Source organism: Lontra canadensis, unplaced genomic scaffold, assembly GCF_010015895.1.
Source record: "Lontra canadensis isolate GAN:19392208 unplaced genomic scaffold, GSC_riverotter_1.0 scaffold42, whole genome shotgun sequence".
In the NCBI taxonomy this organism is placed as follows: domain Eukaryota; kingdom Metazoa; phylum Chordata; class Mammalia; order Carnivora; family Mustelidae; genus Lontra; species Lontra canadensis.
In genome coordinates, this window is record NW_022631036.1 from 1,712,102 (window position 1) to 1,735,002 (window position 22,901).

The 22,901-nt window shown below is 39.7% G+C and overlaps 1 long non-coding RNA gene across 2 annotated transcripts; it reads left to right on the plus strand.

Moving 5' to 3' along the window:
- Nucleotides 1-813: 813 nt before the first annotated feature.
- On the plus strand, nt 814-22,656 carry LOC116875558. 2 transcript variants are annotated; one of them, XR_004384223.1, is made up of 3 exons: nt 814-993; nt 3,664-3,743; nt 21,479-22,656. It is a non-coding gene; the product is annotated as an uncharacterized LOC116875558 (long non-coding RNA). The 2 variants fall into 2 exon arrangements; XR_004384224.1 differs by having other exon boundaries at nt 22,137-22,656.
- The last annotated feature ends 245 nt before the right edge of the window (nt 22,657-22,901 follow it).

Sequence of the window (22,901 nt, forward strand, 5' to 3'; positions counted from 1 at the left end):
TTTGTCCCAGGTCAGATGAGCAGGACTAAAAAGAAAGTATGAATTTGACAAAATGACATGTGTTTTATAGAGCAGTGTTGTCAGTTCTTCAAGATACAATGCTCTGTCTCCTTGGAACTTGCAAATACAGGAAATAAAAGATTGACTTGAGTGCTAAACCACACAATCAATATATAGTGATCAGAGCTGATAGTGAAAATCTGCTTAGAGACCAAGCAGCTGTCAGGTCAGCAAGACTGAGCTATGAAAAATGAATATATTATGATACCTAGAGAATGTGTTCATCCAAAAGTGTGTGGGAGGGGTCACAGAAATATAGAAAAGCGAGTGTCACTAAGGTAAGTTTTGGCTGAGTCTAAACACCGTTTAGAACGGTGAGTCTAAACACCGTTCAGAGGACAGAGAACCCTAACTAGTGACTCAGTTACTCGAGGCCTCAGGCAATGGAAACTCAAGGCAGAGGTCACAGATTTGTCTGGACCTGTTTTCTTTTAATATTCAAACTAACTAGAAACTTTTTTTTAAGATTTTGTGCAAGATTCTCCATTTATGGCTTTTCTTGAAAAAGCCCACAATCTCATGTGGAAAAAATCAGCTAGAACTGAGTAAAACTGTCACCTTCACTCCCCCATCAGTCACTTTCACTCAGTTCTCTTACCTGCCTGGACCCCACAGTCATCTATGTTGGCCACACACCCTGCCCCCCTGCAGAATACCATCCACTAGTCCACTGGTCTCACTTCTGCATGCTAACTCCACGCTCATACAATCTGCTGGTGTCAGCCTGACTTCTCCTCTTGGTCTTTTTTACAGGGAAGGAATGAGCTGGTCATGTTGATGTCATCTTCAAGGCTGAAGATTGAAACACCGCTGCTGCTAATTTCACAGTGGCGTGCACCCTGGATCCATGACTTGGGATTGAACTACCCAACGTCACCATATGGAATGCTCTGCAAAGAGGACCTTGTCCAATTTTCATTTTATATTTAGAAGGTACTTCGTGGTCTAATTTTATTTTATAAATCACATATGCTCACGTTATACTTTTGTATATAGCCGTGTGTGGTGTGGGGGGGATCTGAAAATGGGAGTTGGGTTAGTGGAAGAGCAACCAAAATAAAAGTTGGGGTTCAAAAATAAATGATCTTTGCCTTTCTAGCACTTCTTGCAGCATGCTGGGTGTATGTTTATGGTTGCTTTATCCTTTCTACTAGTATCATGTTTCATGGTTCTTTATTAATTGTGAAAGAATCCTTGCTTTTTCTGACTCTCAGACCTTACCTTCTCTACTTTGTTAATGTCGGTGCCTCTGCAGTCACCCACTAGCCTCCTTTATTTTATAATTTAGAAAATGTCCACCTACATATTGTACCTCAATTGTGTCATCTGCCGAAAAGCAAGATGATTGGGAAAGAAAATCTTAAAAACACTTCCTACACGTTCACACATTGCAGAGGCTTTACATCACGGGCATTTGGGAGCCCCACTGTGTCTAGGAGAACTTTCGAATGACTCATGCAGGAAACAACTTGGGGGAGGATGAACTCTGAAAGAGTCTCTTTAGCATGCATGCGGCAATGCTGCCTCGTGGAACAGCTCTTAAATGCTTCAAGATCCTCCAGCTCTTTCCACATTTCTTTTTTTTTTAAAGATTTTTATTTATTTATCTGACAGAAAGAGATCACAAGCAGGCAGAGAGAGAGAGAGGAGCAAGCAGGCACCCCGCTAAGCAGAAAGCCCGACGCAGGGCTCGATCACAGGACCCCGGGACCACCACCAGAGCCAAAGGCAGAGGCTTTAACCCACTACGCCACCCAGGCTCCCCTCTTTCCACATTTCAGTCAGAAACATAGACCTCTCCTTCATTCATTCAAAAAGTGGTTATCAAACATCTACCATGTGTCAGTGACCAAAGACACACCTAAGGCCAAGAGAAAGCAGTTTTCCTAAACTGAGTCTCAGTGATTGTACTGATGACAATAGTAAGACAGGACATTTTTTGCCTTTGCAGCCAGCCCCACAATGTGACTTCCATTGTTTTCTGCATTACAGGATAGGACCATTTGGCAGCTAGTGTCATCTAGATCTATACTTAGGATTTGTGTGTTTTCCTCCTGTAGGGAGGTGTCTTTGGACATGAAATTAGAGTTCGCTACAAAATGCAGGCTGAAAGCCGGCAACTACTTAGCGAATATTTCTCAGTATTACTTCCAAGTAATTTTGAAAATATACCAGAATGCCAGAAACTCATTTTTTCTCTCTGTGCTACCCCCTAATTTTTCCTATATGAGCATTACTTATGGTTGAAGCATCTTACAGTGAACAATGACTATGGGGCATACTGAGAAATATTAAATAAATAGATCTCTTACTGTTATGTTTTGAAATCACACGTGCATTTGATTGGTAAATCAGTCACACATAAAAGTATCCTAACTGAGAAGCTTCTCAGTTTCATTTCTACAAAATGGAATACTTCTAAGGCTGACATTTTGATAACTAAAATAAATCTTCAACGACAGAAAGAAGTATCTGGATCAACTCTTTACCTGGGTTACAAACTAAATTTATTTTAAATCTCGCTTTCTAAGACTCAAAGAGAATGACAGCAGAAAATTAAAATGACCACAGTTTTGAAGGACCAAATACTGATGTCTCAATTATAGAATTGACAGTCTAGCTCCAACAACTCAGATAAGACACCTGGCATTGGCCTGGAATGGGTTTTATCCCATAAAGATGTTTTATGTCTGACCAATGAGTACTTACAATTTAGGTAGAGAGAGGAATAACGGAGATATAATTTTAATGTCAACATTATTGTAAATAGGATCTACTTTACTAAAAACCTGTTTCTTCACCTATAAATTATGTTGGCAACATAGTTGCCAACTATGTTGGGACTATGTTTTAAGGAACTTAAAAACCTAACAAAGAGTGTTGTGGAAGCTGTGTGTGTGTTGTAGAGATTGTATGTTGTTAAAACTGTTAACTTTCAAATGACAACTCTACTATTTTATCATAATAATAAAATGATGACTCTGTGAGTTCCATGTGGGAACCCTGTAATTCATTTTAAAAAGTGCCCAGCAATCTACAGGTAGGCTTAGAGATATGACAACCAAGGAGGACATTTGTTGGCCTCACAAGAGTGGGTTTGATATGGTATTTTATAAGAGAAGGGGGAAAATATTGAGCCAAATGCCAAGTACCTTGCATTCTGTAAATAATCACAGAATGGCCTTCTGGGAGATAACAAACATATTTACCTAGACTACCCAAAGCCACTACCAAGCTGTTCTAAACTTGAAGGACTGAAGGACAATGGCTCACCTGCCTGCTATTTATTTTGCAAAGCAAGGACTACCATGAGTCTATTCCACTCCAGAACCTCAGGCTTCAGGGTTTCCATAGCCTGAGTCCACAATTTTTATGTCTAAAATTAACAAAAGTAACCTGTAAAAACAGAATGGAAATACCTACCCCACAACAACTGAACATTGTTAGAAAGGTCCAGTGAGATAATGTGCTTTAACAGTGTGCCCAGTGGGTGATAAGTGCTCCGGAAACGAGAGGACTTTGTATTACGCTCTGCACGCACTGTGGGCCATTGTGGGAGGGAAAGGAACTGAACTGCTCCCCTTTTGCCTCTCTGCCTCATAGATGTGGTCACCGCAGCTGAAATGGAGCAGTTCCTTCTGGGTTCTTCCTAGAGAACCAAAGTTGTACATCAGCAACGTAAAGTACGTGAGTCCCCCTTACTGACGCTAGTTAGATACCAAGAAAGAGAGGTAGTTTTCTGGAGAATTGCTTAGGGAGAAATGTGTGTATCCACTTCTGTGATGTCAAGTGCTGGCCACTGCCATGTAATTGAGAATGAATGCCACCCACCTCTGTACCCACAGGAAACAGGTGAAATCATTTTTCTCATAAATGGGATTGAACTCTTCTCCCCCCATGAGGATTTTTCAAATTCTTAATTATCACCTCCTCATGGAGGGCCCCTCTGACTACCGTTTTGAAAATAGCAACCCACTTCCCTCCCTATATTGATTCCTCTTCCTTAATGTTTTATTCTTTCTTAACCCCATTAACTTAATAAGATATGCTGTTTTCAAATTTATTATGTCCATTGATTATTGTTTGTCTCTTCCAGCTAGAATGTAATCTTTTGGGGACAGGAATCCATGTTTGTTTTTTGCCTAAAGTGTTGATAATTTGTTGAATGAACAAATAAATACATAGATTTATTCGCCTTTGCTTGTATGTGCACAGAGAAATTCTAGAAACCTCCCAAAAAATAATAACAGTTATTACTAGGGCAAGGAAAGTGGGAAAGTTGGTCTGAATGAACTGGGGGTGGGGTGGGAGGGAATTTTCAATTTTTTAATTTTGAACCATGTGACTTTTTGTTATGTGTAGTGTATATTTCAGAAATCACTCTTTCTAAAGTCACCTGCCATCTCTGACAGGACTTCCATCTCTCCACTCTCTCAAAAGTGATATCTCTTCCTTTTTTTTCCTGTGCCTCTTTAATTTTCCATAAAGTCTCAAAATAGTAAATTTTTCCCACCACACATAAATATGCATCAGCACATATCCTTTCTAGGTAAATGAATCTTGTAAGAAAAGTGTAAAATTAAACTTTGGTTTCAAGAGAGCTATTCTACTCAAATACAGAATGTAACCAAGTCTTTAGTGAAGTCTTCTTGTTCATCAGCAACAACAAAAAGTTGACTCCAGGGAGGATGATGGTGACCTTAGAGGGTTTGATAAACTGATAGTTCATGCTGGCAACTGCTTTGTCAGGTATTGGCCTTCTCTCCCAGGGGTCACCTAACAGCAGGTCCATTGTATAGTAGGTGAAGTAACCACTGTGCTGGGAACATGTGGTCACGGTTTCTCCCTGCTGCCAGTTTCCCTGAGGCCTGATATCAGCTTCCAGGCTGCACCCTCCACCATTTTAATGGAAGGACTCACTGGTGTTAAGCCATCTGAGGGGAATGCCTCAGAGAGACTGAGAGAACACAAACAAGCAGATCTGCAATGTAGTGTGAAGAAAACAGAAGAGGCACGTGAGCTGGGATGTGTTAAACATGAGGAATTCATTTACACAGTCACCCGCAGAAGCAACATGATCTAAAATCAAGACAAAGCCAGGAGCCTTGCCTTCAAATCGCCAGTGTGTGGAACACATGCTTAAAATATAGATGCTTTCTTCTTCCCCTCCAGCCTCTTTTTCACCTCCCCACACATTTTCCAGCCAGCGGTAGGCAAGTGAATTATTATTCTGGCCAAATTCTTCTAGGAAGGAAAGAGTAAATTCAATCCATCTTCATTTTTCTCCTCTGACAAAGTAGGTAAGACAGTGATGATATCAGTCTTTTAACTCACTGGATTTTGTTCACAGGGATTTAATGAATATTCGTTAATACACTGTGATAAGCAGTGCAAAATTATGAAGCATAGCAAAGTGATAAAGTCCACAAATTATAAATTCCTAAACCCTTATGCAGAAAACGGATTTCTTCTTACTGCATTAAGATCTGATCCCCCCCCAGATCCAGTGCCTTTTGAGTACATCTATGAATTTTAATTAAGTATATAATTAAAATCTGAAGAAAGAAGTCATTTCTAAACTTTTATTTATTTATGTTTAGTCGAAGTATAGTTGACTAGTTGGCATAAAATATTATATTGGTTTCATGAATAACATAGTGATTCAACTTTTATATACATTACAAAATGCTCACGAAGTATAGTTACTGTCTATGGCCGTACAAAATTATTACCATATTATTGACCGTATTCCCTATTCTGTACTTTACATCCCATGGACTTATTTATTTTATAACTGGAATTTTGTACCTCTTTATCCCTTTCAGCTGTTTCTCCCACCCCCTCCCCGCAGCCACAAGTTTGTTTCCTGTGTTTATGAGTCTATTTCCATGTTGTTCATTTGTTTTTTAGATTCCACATATAAGTGAAATCACACGGCATTAGTCTTTCACTGTCTGACTTACTTTACTTAGCATAAAACCCTCTAGGTCCATCCAGAAAGGAGTTATTTTAAATAGAAAGATTTATTCCTAATTTTTCACAAAATCATTTCCCTTTATACAAAATATTATTGAACAGTAGTCCTCTAGCATTGAAAATTGTCACATATCACAATGACTTATAAATGTCTTCTATTAAAACAAAGCCTAAAAATATTTTTTAATTGATTTGTTAAGATTATGTATTCTAGTTAATCCTCTAGCCTAGAAAATCATGTTAATGTAATTGGAAGTTGAAAGGAACATTTTCTAAATCGTTGCTTGATATTTCTCAGTGTTGGCTGCTGCTTCTGTCCAGAAAGATTATAATGGCACTACCCCTTGATATCCAGCCCCCAAACAAGATTGTCTGTCCTGTGACACCAGAGCAGCAAGTAGTCGAACTCGTTGCTACTTACCACCATGACTATAGTTCTCTCTCCAATGTAGGGGTCATACAGTGAAAGAAGAGCAGGTCCCACCCCACCTCCAGGTGACATAAGCACCCAGCCCGAAGGGAGCAGCTCAGATCTTCTGAGCAGCACCCGCAGAGAGAGGACGTCAGACCCCAAATAACAACTTTGCTGTGAGCAACAGAAGGAATGCACAATTCTGTTTATGATATTCAAAGACTGCAACACAGTCTATGAACCTGAGCTTCCAGAGCACTAAAGAGAAGTCACGCTTCAGGGGTCAAGTGCTGGAGGAAGGGCCAAGGCAGAGGCAGTAAGCTCTAGCAGTTGCCATGGCAACGGCAAAAGGCCTAGAAAAGGTTTCCAGATACAGGTCTGTCTCAAGAGTGTGTGATGCAGTCCCACACTGTCTGTGTTTACCACATCAGGATGAAGACAGAGATAGTCCGTTTTCCTACTCCCTCAGTCAGTTTACATTATGATTATCTGATGAAATTCTGGAGGGGCAAGTGTGATGAGCTGTCTGACCTGGGTCTTTAAGTTAGTGGTCAGTAAAGAAGGCTCGGGCCTTTCTTCCTGGCTTGAGCAGGAAATGTAGCATAAGCCAATCACTGTGGCAGGTTTAGCCTGGTTTGCTGAAATTTCCAGTTACACTAGAACATTTACCAGTCTCTACCTGCAAAATGATTGATCTAATATTAAAACTGACTTGGTCACGGGGCTCATGGCTGGCTCAGTCCGTAGAGCTTGACCCTCCATATCAGGGTGGTAAATTCAAGCCCCATGTTGGGTGTGGAGCCTACTTCAAAACAAAAGAAAATAGAAATCTGATTTGGTCACTATGTACTATTATTTGGAAATATTAAGAACTATTCCAGATAGTACAGGGGAATGTTCTTTGAATTTGAATTTATTTCAGAGAAAGCAACAAGGGAATATTTCTTTTTCTCCTTATTCCTTTAAGTGACTTGCAGAGGACAATTAGGCTTTCATTGCCGAGGTCAACTCTTTCCCCGGGACAAGAGGCCAGACCTGAGATGTGGGCCTATTCTCTGGATAAATTTTATCCTTCCCACACCCCAGAGAAGATCAACTTACTTCTTTTCTTGTGGTGAAATATATATAACTTAAAATTTACCACTTTAACCATTTTAAGTGTACAATTCAAAGGCATTAGGCACATGCACAATGTTGTGTGACTGACCATCAGAATTACCCATTTCCAGAACTTTTTCATCATCCCAAACAGAAACTCTGTACCCATTAAAAAATAACTCCCCAGGGGCACCTGTTGTGGCTCAGTTGGCTAGGCAGCGGGCTCTTGATTTCGGCTCAGGTCGTGATCTCAGGGTCCTGAGATGGAACCCCGAGACAGGCTCTGTGCTCAGCGGGGAGTCTGCTTGAGGATTCTCTCCGTCTCCCCTTGCCTCTCCCCATGCTTAGGGGCATGCTCGCCCTCTCAAATAAATAGATAAATCTCTGAAAATAATTCTCCATTACTCCCTCTCCTTAGCCCCTGACAGCCACTGTTGTACTTACTTTCTGTCTCAGTGAATTTGCTTATTCTAGGTCCCTTATATAAGTCATACAATATGTGTCCTTCTATGGCTGGCTGTCAGTATAATGCTTTCAAGATTCTTCCATGTTCTTGCCTGTATCAGATATTTCCCTCCTTTCAAAGGCTGAATGATATTCCATGGTATGTATGTACAACATAAACCCATTGTATGTGTATTATGCTGATTTCTTCCTCTGTCAATGGACATTTGGTTTGTTTCTACCTTTTGGCTGTTGTGAATAATGCTGTTATGAACATGAGTGCCAAGTATCTGTTTGAGTCCCTGCATTCAATTATTTGGGGTATATACCCAGAAGTGGAATATGGTATTTCTGTTTAACTTTGTGAGGAACCACCAAGCTGTTTTCCACAGTTTACATGGTGGGGCAGTGCATGTTGGCATGACCCTGGCTCTACCATTTTACATTACCACCAAATGTCTCCTTTGAATGCCTTTGGGAAGATAAAACCTCTTTGTTACTTTCCCAGATTTCAAAGTGCTGGGGGAAGATGGCCAGTAGAGCCAACTCCATGAGTCAATGGTTAATACATTTCCTTGATGTTACACCAAAACCCTGATAATTTAAAGCCAGTAAACATTTGTTGTGTGCCTGCTATGAGCAAGGCAATGTACCAAGCATTAGAGATAAAAAGAGCTCATAGCTTAGTGAGGATGACAGACATTTATGTGCAAAAGTGTAGTGTGATGAATCCAGTAATAGAAGGATGTGCAAGGCAATAAAAGGGCAGGAGAAACTTTGCAGAAAGGATCACTGAGCTCAGTTTTGAGGGATGAATAGGAGTTTGCCAGATGGGAGGAAGGAGAATAGCCCAAGAAGGAAATAGTAAGTTCAGAGAAGACCCAAGAGAACATGGCATTCTCAGGGAATGAAGTACATATAGTTCCTTATGGCTGCTCCCTGATACCAGGTTGCTCCCTGGTATCTGGCCTATTGGGTGTCCCCTCAGAAACTCTAGATAGGGGAGGAAGATGTGTGTATTTGGAGGCATGTGCTCATATATGGACTTGTATCTCAGGGGAGGAAGCAACGGGACTTCATCAGGCAGTGTCTGTTCTGGTGATCTGTGGTCAAATGTAGGAGCAGAGAGGTGCTGAGTTAGGAAGGTGACTGCTGAGTGCTTTCTGACTCCTTGAGGCATTTAAGTGGTTGTTACCAAACCAAACTTTAAGGCACCTAGAGATAGGAAATATGGCCCACTTAGATCTTTAGAAAAATCTACTTGTAATTCATCCAATTTTAGCAATATGGTAGACTGAGAAACCTGAAAAATCTTCACTGCAGCTCCTAGAAAAGGCTTATCAAATACAATAAAAATTCTTATGAAAGCAAAGCCAAATTAACACATACACAACATAGGCACATCTCCTGTGCCAGAAAAGGGGTCACTGGCAGCCAGGGCAGCAACCTGAAACCGTAGGCCGTGTGGTTCAGGGACAGGGATGCAGGATGGACTGCGAAGGAAACGGCAAAGTTTACTGGCTTTTATAAAGCCAGCAGGAGACAAAGAGAAGAATTAGCAACAAGGGGTCTTAGCTAATGTAACATAATCATGGGAGTGACATCCCATCACCTTTGCCATATTCTGTTGATTATTAGTAGGTCCTAGTTCTCAATCACACTCAGAGAGGGGGTTGGGGTGGTATTTATAAGGCATGAATACCAGAAAACAGGTATCATTGTGGGTCACTTTAGGGTCTGTCCACTGCCTGGGTACAGACATTCTGTAATGCTACATCCCAGGTGTATCTATCAAGAGATTTCTCCCCAGTGTCAGAATATGGACTTCCCATATCACCTTTGGTGTGCTAGTGACATGATTTGTCCTATAGCCATTGACTATACTAAGTATAGAGGAACACAAGATTTACTAGTTTTTTTCATTTGTGTATTTTATAAAAGTATTGCATGGTTATGGAAACGTTCCAAACAGGACAGCTAAGCGTAAGTACATAGCAGAGATCCTCCTTCCCCTTTACAAATTTTCCGGTACTACTCCTCCTCAGAAGTAATTTTTGGAAATAGTTTCTGGACAGTGCAAGTTATTGAGACTATCGCCATTTCAGTAAAACAAGAGCGCCAGCTGTCCAAGAGAAAATAGGAGTTATACTGGGCAAGTGTAGCTATTTAGTTTTCTGAGGTACCCAAGTTGAAGGTGAAAGGGTGAGAGATTATTAAGGGGGTCAGGGTTACCGCAGGGCAACAACAAAAGAAGCTTCCATTCTGCCTTGTGGTGCTTTGACTCAAGAATGAAAGTTTATAGCAGGTTAAGGAGAGGTTAAAACCAAATATTTAGTTATAGAACAAGAGAATTAAAAATTAAAAGGAACAAAATAATGACATTTACATAGAAAAAGAAACAAGCTATTTTTTAGGAGTAAAAAAGAAAAATAGTAGTATGGAAAGAGTGCAAAGTATAAAAGTAAATAAAGGTCAAAATTTCAAAGAAATCACATTGAAAATTAAAAGTTGAGGGGCTCCTGTCAAATAAATAAAATCTTTGAAAAAAAATTTAAAAGTTGAACCAAAGTATCACAAAAGTTAGGCTTAATTAAAAAAAAATGTGGTAAAGAAACATACTGAGAATTTACAAGCAATATAGATGGCCTGTATCTGTGAAAATAGAGGAGCTTCATCTCCATTCAACCAAAACATTTAATAAGAATTATGAGATACTATTTCTCACCTGTTAGATCAGCAAAGATTTAGAAGTTTGATAATGTCCAGTGTAAACTTGTGGAAAACAGTTAGTCTCTTACACCGTGCATGGGTGGGAATATAAATTTCTATGGCCTGTTTAGATGTCAATTTGACAATATCCATAATAACTTATAGAGCTACTTAAATTAATAAATCCAATTTTAAGGATATATGTCTTAAGTATGTTTGCATATGGGGTGTGTGTGTGTATGTGAATACACCATTTATCTTTATATGTTATAAAGATAGATTGATATGTAGATTCTTGATAGATCACCATTAATTGAAATAGAGAAAAGGTAGAACAATTTACATGTCTATCAATTGGGAATACGGTAACATAAATTATTATATCTCCATTAAATATTATTCATTACCACAATATAGCTTTCTCCCACCTGAAAGTGGGCTTCCTTCCCTTCCTTTTCCTCCTTCAGGAAACCTCAGATTACTCCATATTTTAGTAATGGTTTCTTTAGTAGCTGTTAAGGTATTACCTACAATACCAATTTTCACTCACTCTTACTACCCTCAAGTGGTAGATTGATTGTATTAATGGTATTTAATGTCCCAGTCAGTGACCACTCTATATGCATGCTCTCTGCCTTATAACTCTGTTGTTCTTGCCCAGTTTAAATCTGAATTTTGTGGCCATGTGACATGTTTAGGTCAATAGGAAAAAAGCAAATCTGAGACACATACACACGCAGACTTGCAACAAGAGTGTGCACATTTCTGCTTCCTCTGTGTACACATTTCTGGTGGACCACTGTGATTGCCAAAAAACATGCCTCAGCTAGACTGCTGAGAATACGTTATGTGGAGTGGAGTCCAGTCATCCTGGCTGAAGCCATCATAGACCAGCACATTGCCACTTAATAATTGTCAGGCCAGTGAGTAAAAACAAAACCACCCAATCAATGTGTAGATTCATGAGAAATAATAAGTGATTGTTGTCTTAAACTACTAAAATTTGGAGTTGTTTGTTATACAGCAATAGCATACAGCGTTGTTTGTTATATAGCAATACACCCACCAATTAACTTTTTCAAAAATATTTAGGTTTTCCCAAGCTACTCATGCTTCTTAATTAGCGTTCACTATCTTAAAAAATATTCTAAAAATATAATCTACCATTAAGTTCAGGATACTCTGCTATCTTTATGGTGGTTTAATTATTATATCTTTTACAAACCTGGATTTTTTTTTTCTTTTAGAACTTAGCTGTTTATTTCAATCTTCTTAAATCAACTTCCATTAGTCTTTTTAAATTTTTTTTTCCTTTTTAAAAATTTTTTTAAGTAGGCTCTAAGCCTAATGGAGTGCTCAAACTCACAACCAGGTAATCAAGAGTGGCATGCTCCACTGACTGAGGCAGCCAGGCACCCCTCCATTAGTCTTTTTTAGAACAAACCACATTATTTTCAATAGTGTGGCTATCAAAAGGTTAATGATTATGAACCAAGTAAAGAGAAAAACCTTTGGAGAGGAGTCCCTAAAGTCACCAGTTTCGGGCCTTCTTTTTTCTCCCATCCTGTCCCCGTTTCCTCAGTAGCTTAGGACTTCAGCCGACACAGAACTGGTTTCAAATACAGGAGAATGAGGTATACCCACAGCCAATCAGCCATGGTAAGAGAAGATTTTTTAAAAGCAGGAGCCTTTTAGATAGAGATGAATATTCTTTTATTTTGATACGGAAAAAAAAATAGAGCATGTTTTTTTTACATTGCTGCATAACACAAATTGATTTAACCCACTTTTATACTTTCAAAAGCCTATGGAAAAAAGACTTCTAAATCCATCAGGTTTTGTTTTGTTTTGTTTTGTTTTGTTTTGTTTTTCCTGCTCAGCATCTTTTCTAAAATCTGTCTTCCTTGAATTCTGATTTTTTTTTTCCTTAAACAGTCTTCAATTTTTCAAAACAGAGGAGGATTGATTAGTACCTTCATTCGTGCTTCAGGGGCCCCTTTCTCAGAAGATGAAATACTTCTTCAAAAACCCTTTGCAAACAAGCTCTCAAGTCAATTACTCTCCTTTTTTGGGATGTAAAACAAATTGTACCATCAGTCATTTAACACAAGCAAAACATCTCCCTCTGTGGAAACCACCAAGCCATTTGGTTTAAAAAAAACTAAAGGATAAATCACATTTACCTAATGGGTGAAACTTGATAATTTATCCATATGTCATTACTAAAACTGACATGGCAGAAGTTGCCAAGAGGAAGTGATAAACAGTAATTCTTAAGGAAAGAAAAATAGTTCTTGAATCCTCATTAAACATATCTTTGTTTTAAAGTTTGATTCTGTTTCCACCAGGACATCAATTGACATTTTCACTTACTCTTTTACCTACAACTGAATAACTTTGAGAGAGCTGTTTTCAAAATAACTGTTCCAAAGCCAGTCTATGGAAAAAGCAATATTCTCAAGTGACTTTTTATGGTCCTTAGATTATCAATGAATGGCTCATGCCCTTCTTACACACACACACACACACACACACACACACACACAAATACAAGAAGATGCTCACTTATGCATCATTTTTTTTTTTTAATAGTAGACCTGGGAACTGGGTATCACCAGTTAGGCAGGAAACCAGAACCCTCCATAGCAAAATGACCTTAAAATTTGCTTTAAGTCCAGCCTCGATCTCCTGAGGCCATTGATGGTACTCAAAAGGTACCCTCACTTCTGGCAATTATGTTGTATACCAATGGAGTTCCTCTAAGAAGCTGAAAACTCTTATTAATTGACCTTAATTTCTTTTTGCTATTTGGCAATGGTTTCCCAAAAAATTAATTGAGAAGGCTGTAATTTCAGCCCCACATCACTCTTACTCAATGGTAGAATGCCACCATTAAAAATACATTTTTTTTTACCCTCACTAGTCTCCTTTGTTATCATTTTTAAAGTAGTTTGTTTGTTTGTTTGTTTGTTTGTTTGTTTTTTACCCATGTGGGCACATCATGGCAAAATAGTTGTGTTTTTTGTGTTTTTTTTTAAATAGTTGTTTTTTAATAATAAAATCACATTCATTTTGTGGTTCTACAAGTGGTGGATGAGGTCCCCTTCTATATCCACTAAAAAGAGGTATGATTCAGGGGCTCCTGGCTGGCTCTGTCAGTGGAGCATGTGATAGCTGATCTCAGGGTTGTTTGTTTGAGCCTCACATGGGGTGTAGAGATTACTTAAAAATAATAATCCTTCGAGAGAGGTGTAATTCAAAGAGAGGGAAATACAAACTAGATTATGGTAACCTGAACCAGGTGCTTTACATATGTTAGCTTATTTAGTCCTTGTAACAACTTTGTAATGTAGCTATTATCATTTCTGATTTGTAGTTCAGGAAATTAAGTTTCTCTAATGGATGAGATAACGTGCCCAAGGCCACGTATGGAGCCAGCATTTGATTTCACATGGGTCTGGCCCCAAGGCCAGTGATCTGTTTCTTCTTATTACCCAGATTTTAATATAACCTATTTGAATGACATTTAGGAGAAACCACCGAGATTCATCTGATATAATTTCTGGATCTAGGATTGTTTTCTCCTCTTTTTTCAATTTAATCCACAACTTGCTTACCTTTGACCCCTTTTAGGTGACCAGAATGTAAGTAACAAAATTAAACAACAGTCCCTTATTACACAACCCAAAACTTCCCTGACTTTCAGGCAAGACAGGCAAGCTCTTTGCCCACAGCAGGATTTAAATACCTTCATCAAGCAGGCCAATATTCAAATTCTCAGGGGGTTGTTAAGGTCTAAAAAAGGTCCTGTATGTAAGCCCCTGATAAATGTGAGACAAACAGTAAATCTGACAACTATTTACTGAGTGGCAAACAAAGCTGACCTGACTCCTGCCCCCCATTAGACAGCCTTGGAAAGGGAGAAAGGGAAGGAAAAGTGAAGGTGGGGGAATGACACAAAGGGGAAGGGGCCTCAGGGCCACATAGTCAAACGCATCTGGGAGTGTGGAGACTAAACCTCCCACTTTACAAAGTCAAGGGCTATGGCTTTTAATTGTATCTGGGGCTTGGTAAAGCTTTCTTCTCCATTAGAGAACCTTCCAATTCCCATCTCAGAGGGAAGCAGTCAAGCTTGGCAGATAACAAGCAGCTCTGTGACAACAACAATGCTCAGACATCAAGCCTGTTCACAGAACAAGCTGACAGGTTCATACCCTCTATGCGGGATTGCAAATTCTCAAGGGTGTTTTGCCCCCTTCAGGTGTGGACAGATGTATTTGGGGGGAAAATTACTTTATTGCAAGTTGGGTTTTTCATGTGTTGCTCAGTAGCCCCTGTAGTTTTGACAGGTGCAAGAGAGATGGTGGAGGTAGGTTTGCAAATCTAGCCACCATGCCTCAATGCCTCCCCCAGTCACATGACGTGGATAGTCACTAGGATGTGCTGGCGTTTGTCCCATCAGGATGTAAATGACAAGAGACTGCTTGGAAGGAGCCGTCCTAGCTAAACTCTTCCCACCTCCATCTTTCAACCTTTATAGTGAATTCCTCTAGGGAGCTCACCGTGTGCCAAGTACTGCTCAAAGTATATGTAACTATCACTTTATCTTCACATCAGCCTGTGAGGCAGCCCCTGTGTTTACACTATGTCACAATCAAGGAAACAGAGACACAGAGCAGTTAAGGATCTTGCCCACGGTCACCCTTGTAAATAAGTGGCAGTACCATGTTTTAAACCTAAGCAGCAAGATGCTGGAGTCCACACCATATGCAGGACCTTGCACTGAGAGGCTGGAGATGGGGATTCAGCCTTCGCTCTGCCACTCTGTCATAGCAAGGGCTACATTCATGGAGCTCATGCTGTGGTCCAGCCCAGGGCTAAGCACCTTCAATACATTTCTCACTTAATACAACACCTGTAGGAAGTGAATACTATTGTTATCCTCATGAATGGGAAGACTGAGAGTTAGGAGGGTAAAGAATTTGCCCAAGTTTACAAAACTAATGAGAGTTGAAGCCAAAATGAACAGCTCAACCTCTCTGACCCCAGAGGTCTTAACTACTCAGTGTCCTGCCTCTGTCCCATACTCGCTGTCTTAAGTATTTGACCTCTCTAAGCTTCACTTTCCTCATCTGTGAAATGGGCATAATATTAGTTACTATATCAAAAGACAAATGTGAGGCTGAAACAAAGGTATGAAGAGGATCTGCAAACTATAATGTACTAGACGATTCTAGATACTATCATCTTTTCTGAATTGCTCAAGTATTGAACCTTAGCTCTTTCGAATACTTACCTAACCCCCAACAAAATGCAAGTTTCTCAAGGGTAGAAATAATGACTTCTCTGCTTGCAATTTTATCTCCCATAGAATTTGGATATATGGTTAGGTACATAGTTAGAGCCCAATAAAAGTTCTTAAATAAGTGTAAGCATGTGGGACAACAATGCCAGAGGTTTTGTCTTAGGGGAAGCTTGGTTAACCCATTTGGCAAAAGGCTATTTCAGGCTTTTAGCCAATAGTTGTCTTATTTATAATAATTCTGAAATACATATATGTTCTTTTACTTTAAAATGATACATGAACTAATGTAAATCAAATCAATATAGGAAAAAAATTTTTAAAAAAGCCCCATCATTCCACTAAATCCCTTCATTTGAGGTGTCTGTCCCTCCACAGCTGTTCCAAAGGATCATGTAATTAGAAGAAGGAAAGTCCATTTAGTGGGAAATATGTGATTTATGTAGCAGGACTAGTGAAAATGACCTCCCTTTCCTTGAGTTTCCTAACCTGTTCTCTACAAAGATAAACTCTCTAAATTGTGTTGATTAAGGTATTCTCTCTACTCTAATGTGTGACCATTATATTATCAATACATGCTTGCTATAAGACACACTGTAATTCACGTTCTTCTCCAAGCAAATTAATTCAATCCTTCTCAAAGCTGAAGGCTTGGGCATGGGTGATCTCACTGATTTATATGAACTGAGACGGCCTTCAGAGGGTAGAGGAGGGAAGAGAGAAAAGAGAGGATCGATCACTTGCCTCTGTCTTCCCCACCAAGTGGTTTTGTGCAGGGGAACCCCAGACAGTCCTGTGGCATGGCCATATCTTTAGTCTCGAACAGGGTAATAGCAAATAACTGAGCCTTTTCCCTTCAAACATGACAACTTCTTTATCTATCAGGGTCTTCACATTTTCTTGCTCCTTCTGTCTGTGGTGCATGTCCCCATATTCCCCCACAGCTCCGTCTTTTCCATCTTTCAGGTTCTTTCTCAAGAGGCCTTCATTCCTGGCTAAAGTAGTCTCCTGCTCCATCCTACCCAGTAAGCCTATTAAAGCATCTCCCCAACATCTCTCTGGGCCTGAAGATATCTTATTTGCTTATGTGTTTATTACCTATCTCCATCAACTTGGGCATAAGCTCCTGGAGGGCAGGCAGCTCACATCCCCAGATGCTTGGGACACTGCAGGTGCTTAATAAATATGTGTGGACTTAACTGTGGGGAGACAGGTCCTCCTCCCTGTAAACCTCACCCCACCCCCTCCCCAATCTCCATGCCAGAAAGGCCTGGAACTGAATAGTATATCCAAGGGAGTGGTGCTCCCTGGCCCTTGGCAGTACCCTATAGTCTCCTGGCAATTGGAGGGACTATAGCTTTGTCTGTGGTTTAGCCTCAGCTCAAATCCTGATCCACACACCTGGGGCATTGTTTCAGGGAGTCAATGTCATGACTGCCAGGGTACAAATTCCTGTGCCAGCTTTTAGCAGCTGGATGATCTTGGGCTAATTATTTAATCCCACTAGGCCGGAATTTCTTTATCTTGACAAACGGGATATAAAGCACATTGCCTGCAGAGTTGTGAAAATTCACTGAGATAATGAATGTAGCGGGCTGTGCCCAGGGCCTGCCACAAGGTAAGCTCTGAATAAATTGTAGTTCTGAATTTATTAATGATAGAAGATAATTTATACTCGTGCCACTAGTCCCTCTCCCACGATGGACCCCACTAATTGATTATACCATTTTTTCTCTTAAAAAAAAGAAAGAAAGAAAAGGTTTCTCAACCTTCATGTAACAACACCTTCTCCTAGAGGGTCACTACCAATCAATCATTCAGTGTTGGGGTGCAAATGGAACCCTATTAGCCCGTCCTGATTCAGGAAACTCTTAACAAGCTGTCAGACAGGATTATTAACATTGAGCTTGATGTTCAAAAGGAGATTGGTAAATTTCGCTTCTCGACAAGTGGTATATTCAGCAATATACATCCATGAACAAACCCATTAACATGGAAAAAAGAATAGTAATGGGAGAACCTGTTCTTGATTATTGAGACTGGAGAGGAAAACCCTGCCTCCTCCCATTTGGTCTGGCTCCCAAGAGATTATAAAATCAGGACCACCAGAAGGCAAGTTGTGAGCAGTGCTCTAATTTACTCTCTGGTATATTCCTTTAGATGTAATCACTCTGACCAAAATTGGAAGAAATTATCCCTCATGATTGGCTCCCTTTGAATTTTCATTAAATATTCCAGATGCCTCCTAACAATTTCTGGATTCTAATCAATATCAAGAGGACTATAATTTTCATTAACTTATTTTTAAATGATAGAGAGTCCAGCAGATTAATACCTTTTTGGTACCATTTTAGAAGTGACAATGAGATTATTAAGGAGCTTTTCACATAGCTGAGGAGCCCGATGGTTTGGATGGATAGCAATATGTTCAGAACAAAAATGTGAAGGAGCTAAAAAGATAAACTATAGAAGTAAAAATTGAAAGTGAGGCTTGTGTTTAATTTACTTCTGTCAAGTCTGGCTCTTCCCCAAAAAACAAATTAGGAAATGCCAACTTTCCCACATTCCCACTTTCTTTTCTTATTTCCACTTTCTTTCTTATTCCCATTTTTGGTCAGTTTTATTTCCTGAAGGACCAGTGCCCCAACTTTCTCCATCAGTTTCATCATCAAATTTTCCCCCAGGAAATTAGTTGGGATAAAGCTAATTCATACAGAGTAGAAATGTTTTGTGTGTTAATATTTCCTCTTATAACAATACACAGACTTCATGGCTTAAAGACTTATGGCCTGAATTATGTCCCCACCAAAGTTATGTGTTAGAGTCCTAACCCCCAGTAACTCAGAAATTGGTGTTTTGGGAGATAGGGTCTCTAAAGCAGTAATCAGATGAAGTCATTGGAGTGGGCCTTAACCAATATGAGTCATGTCCTTATAAGAAGAGATTAAGACACAGACAAACACAGAGGGCAAACCACTTGAAGATGGAGGGAGAAGATGGCCATCTACCAGCCAAGGAGGAAGTTAACCCAAACTGACACTTTTTTTTGTTTTATATTTTGTTCTTTTTATTTGTTTTTTTAAGATTTTATTTATTTGAGAGAGAGAATGAGAAAGAGAGAGTGCGCATGAGAAGAGGGAGGGTCCGACAGAGAAGCAGAATCCCTGCCAAGCAGGGAGCCTGATGTGGGACTCGATCGTGGGACTCCAGGATCATGACCTGAGCCAAAGGCAGTCGCTTAACCAACTGAGCCACCCAAGTGCCCCAAACTGGCATTTCAATCTTGAACTTCTGGCCTCTAGAACCGCGTGGAAGTAGATTCTTGTTTAAGCCACTCAGTCTATTTTGTTATGGCAGCCCTAGCAGACCAATACAAGTAGATTTGGAATCAGTCAAACTTATGTTAGAATCTCAACTCTTCCATTTAATAACTGTGAAATCTCAGACAGATAACTCTTGGAGCTTTAGTTTTCTCAACTATAAATGGAGATGACAATGCCTACCTCATGGAGTGCTTATAGGGAGCACTCCCTATAAGACACTCTACGTTACTGGTAAGCATAGTACCTGCATAGTGTCTGGAACTTAGCACTTCATCAAGTATTATTATCATCACTATTACTACTTTTATACTGGAATTTTAACTGGATATAGATGGATGAGATTTGTACTTTTATACCATCACTTGTCTTTACACTATTGCAAACACTTACTGAATATTTATATCCTGGATCACACTGCCCTGGTGGCTTCTCACTTCTAAGTGGCCCTTAATTCCCTTACAAATGGCATTGTAAGCTACAGGTGGCCTTGATCTTCAAAATGTAGATAAGAATTGTGTAAAAATATAAGCAAAGTCCACCCTGCACTAAAGGAGGTGAGAAGAGTCTGCACCAACAAATGAAATAAATTTTAAATGTATAGAACTATCAGTGATTATGGTTAGACAAATTGTTTATTAAATGATTAATACTAATAAGGAAGGAACTTGTTTCTAAATAACTTTCGGAGAAAGCCTCTTAAATGTAGGTTCTCAGATAAGTGTCTTGACTTGTAGAATATTTATGTGATAATTATTGTTTCAGGTCAGACACATTAAATTTCTTTTTATTTTTTTAAGATGTATTTATTTATTTGAGAGAGTGAGAACATGAGCAGTGTGGAGGGGCAGAGGGAGAGGGAGAAGCAGACTCCCCAGTGAGCGTGGAGCCCATCCTGGGGATGATCCAGGACCCTGAGCTCATCACCTGATCTGAAATCAAAAGTCAGATGTTCAACCAACTGATCCACCCAGGTGCTCCCAGACACATTAAATTTCAAAAAAACATTATGAATTTTGACATTTGAAGTACTTTTAGTATATATGGCTTCTCTAGCAATCAAAACTTGGAAGGGAAGACCTCAGTAAAACTAATACCATATCCCTTACCCTACAGTTTCACAAAAAGTTTCTAAAACAGATCACTCAAAATATTTACCCACAAAGCATTCTCCATAGTCAATACAAATGTGTCAAGTTGCCTTGCATTATACCAGCAAGCAGGAATAGAACCTCTTTGGACCTCTGGGTTCTAGGATTTTAGAAGCAAGCACAATAGCATCAACTGCATTTTTGAATGCTTTCCCCAAGATTTTAGCAATTAGTGGAAGTAAGGCTGAAATTGAACCAGCCAGGTACAGAACACCAAAATATAAAACTGATATAACCTTCCTTCTGAGTTTCATTCCCCATGTGCACACTCTATCCCAGGCTGTTCCTTCCTAGCATCAGTGAGCTGTCCCCTCTTTGTCTTTCTACCCCAACTATGGCAAGAAATTTCTCCATTCACTTATCTTAAGCCCATGTTACCAGCCCTGCAGCTGTATTTTCGAGTCTGTCCCCCTTGTTCCTGTTGCTAGGCCCTCTCCTCCACTCTCTGGTGCCCAAAGCCCACCACACCCTCCTCTTCTCAATTATCTATCTCTTACCTATTTCTGGTGCAATATGGCTGATCACAACTCAAGAAATCCTGAGCAGAAAAGCTGAGAGGAGGGGGAGACCTTGGTCCCACTCTTGTATCAGGCCTCTGGGGAGTTCCTGCAGCATAGCTGTTAAGAGTATATCATTAGATTGTCAATCTAAACCTCCCCAAATCTAGAATTGACCCAAATAAATACACATTAAAATCTTTGGAGAAGTAGCCTAACAAAAGAAAAATAGACAAAAGTTTGATTTTTTTTGGACTTCTTTTTTAATATTCATTTATTTATTTATTTATTTTTAGAGAGTATATGCATTTTGGGGGGAGGCAGGGGCAGAGGGAGAGAGAGAATCTTAAGCAAGCTCCACGATCTTGTGTGTGGATCTAAGTGTGGAGCCCAATGTAGGTCTCAATCTCACGACCCTGAGATCATGGCCCGAGCCAAAATCAAGAATCGGACACTTAACCAACTCAGTCACCCACATGACCCGTGATTTTTTTGGGCTTCTTTTACAGTTGATTTCCTCTTCAAGAAGAATAAGAGCAAGATAACTTCCTTTGAATTGAAGTGAAATTCTCTGTTATGAATGGCTATGTACACAAGACTTGCAGAAAACTGTTTCTCAGCATCTCCATCAGCACAGAAATTACCACAGGGACGTGTTCTCTAAGCGTCTGTTAGGGTGGCACCTTCCCATTGTCCAGCAGAGGAGAAAAGAAAGACTGCCTTGTGGTTATTATACATGGTATAATGGAAACGTCTTTGCACATGTATTTTTGCTCACGAAATTGCTGGGCCCAGCAGAAAACTAAATTTTTTTATGCTTTTCTTAAGTAATGATAAATCAATAGATTTATTCAGCTTAGCTTCTCTGTGCTCACAGCTCATGGTAAATCATGGAGGTGGTAGACAGGGCCACACTTATTTCCTTTGTGTAGTCTCCTTCCATCTCCCAGCTTTTCTGCCGGTTCAGGTGACCTCACTCCATAGGCTAGCTTTGTTATTCATGGGTAAACTAGCTTTGCAAGTGCTCTCCACTAGTCTTTGATTCACCAATTCCCCACATCACTGATTTTGTATCTGACCTGACTCTACTGGCTGTCTCTTTCATCACATTGTAATTTGTCAATCAATTTTATCGACCAGTGTGTTTTATTTTAAAAATTCTTTTAGGCTATACTGATGAGAGAAGACAGAAGCTGATAATGTTGCAATCATCTGAATTCATGGAGGAATTTGGATTGATACTGCTGGATGTGGCAGCTTCTGTGAGCATCGGGGACATCTCTTGCAGATGGTAAAATCTTCTCATGCTTTCACAGGCAGATCTATTCTATTGTACATGGGAAAGAAACCACTGGAGCATGCAATTTTGACTAGCATAGTCACAGAATTCCCAGAATAGTAACTAAAGGAATAAAAGCAGAGGTTAAAAATGACATTAAGAGCAGCAAATATAATGCAATGCTCCTTATAAACATGTAGTAGATACTCGTTAACAGATTAAGAGACAAAGAAGGTACCAAAATGTGACTTGGTGCCCACCTTCAGAAAATGCAGTCACTGACCAGCTGCAGATACTCAGGATGCAAGACTTCACCATCCCCTGCCCCAGGTGATGGGGAGAACTTGAACGAGGCAAGTGTCACTTAAAAGAGAAAGCTTCTTGGAGCACCTTGGTGGTGCAGTCTGCTAAGCATCCTACTCTCAGTTTTCGGCTCAATTCTTGATCTCAGGATCTTGAGATCAAGCCCTGTATCGGGCTCAAGACAGAGTCTTAAAGCAGACTCTGCCTCTCCCTTCTACCATGTGTGTGCTCTCTCTGTCTCTCTCTAAAATAAATTAAAAAAAATTTTTTTTAAAGGGGAAGCTTCTTTCATCTTTAGTAGTGGCAACATCGATGGAACTTCTCTCTGTCTTAAGATCTCCAAATGAAGC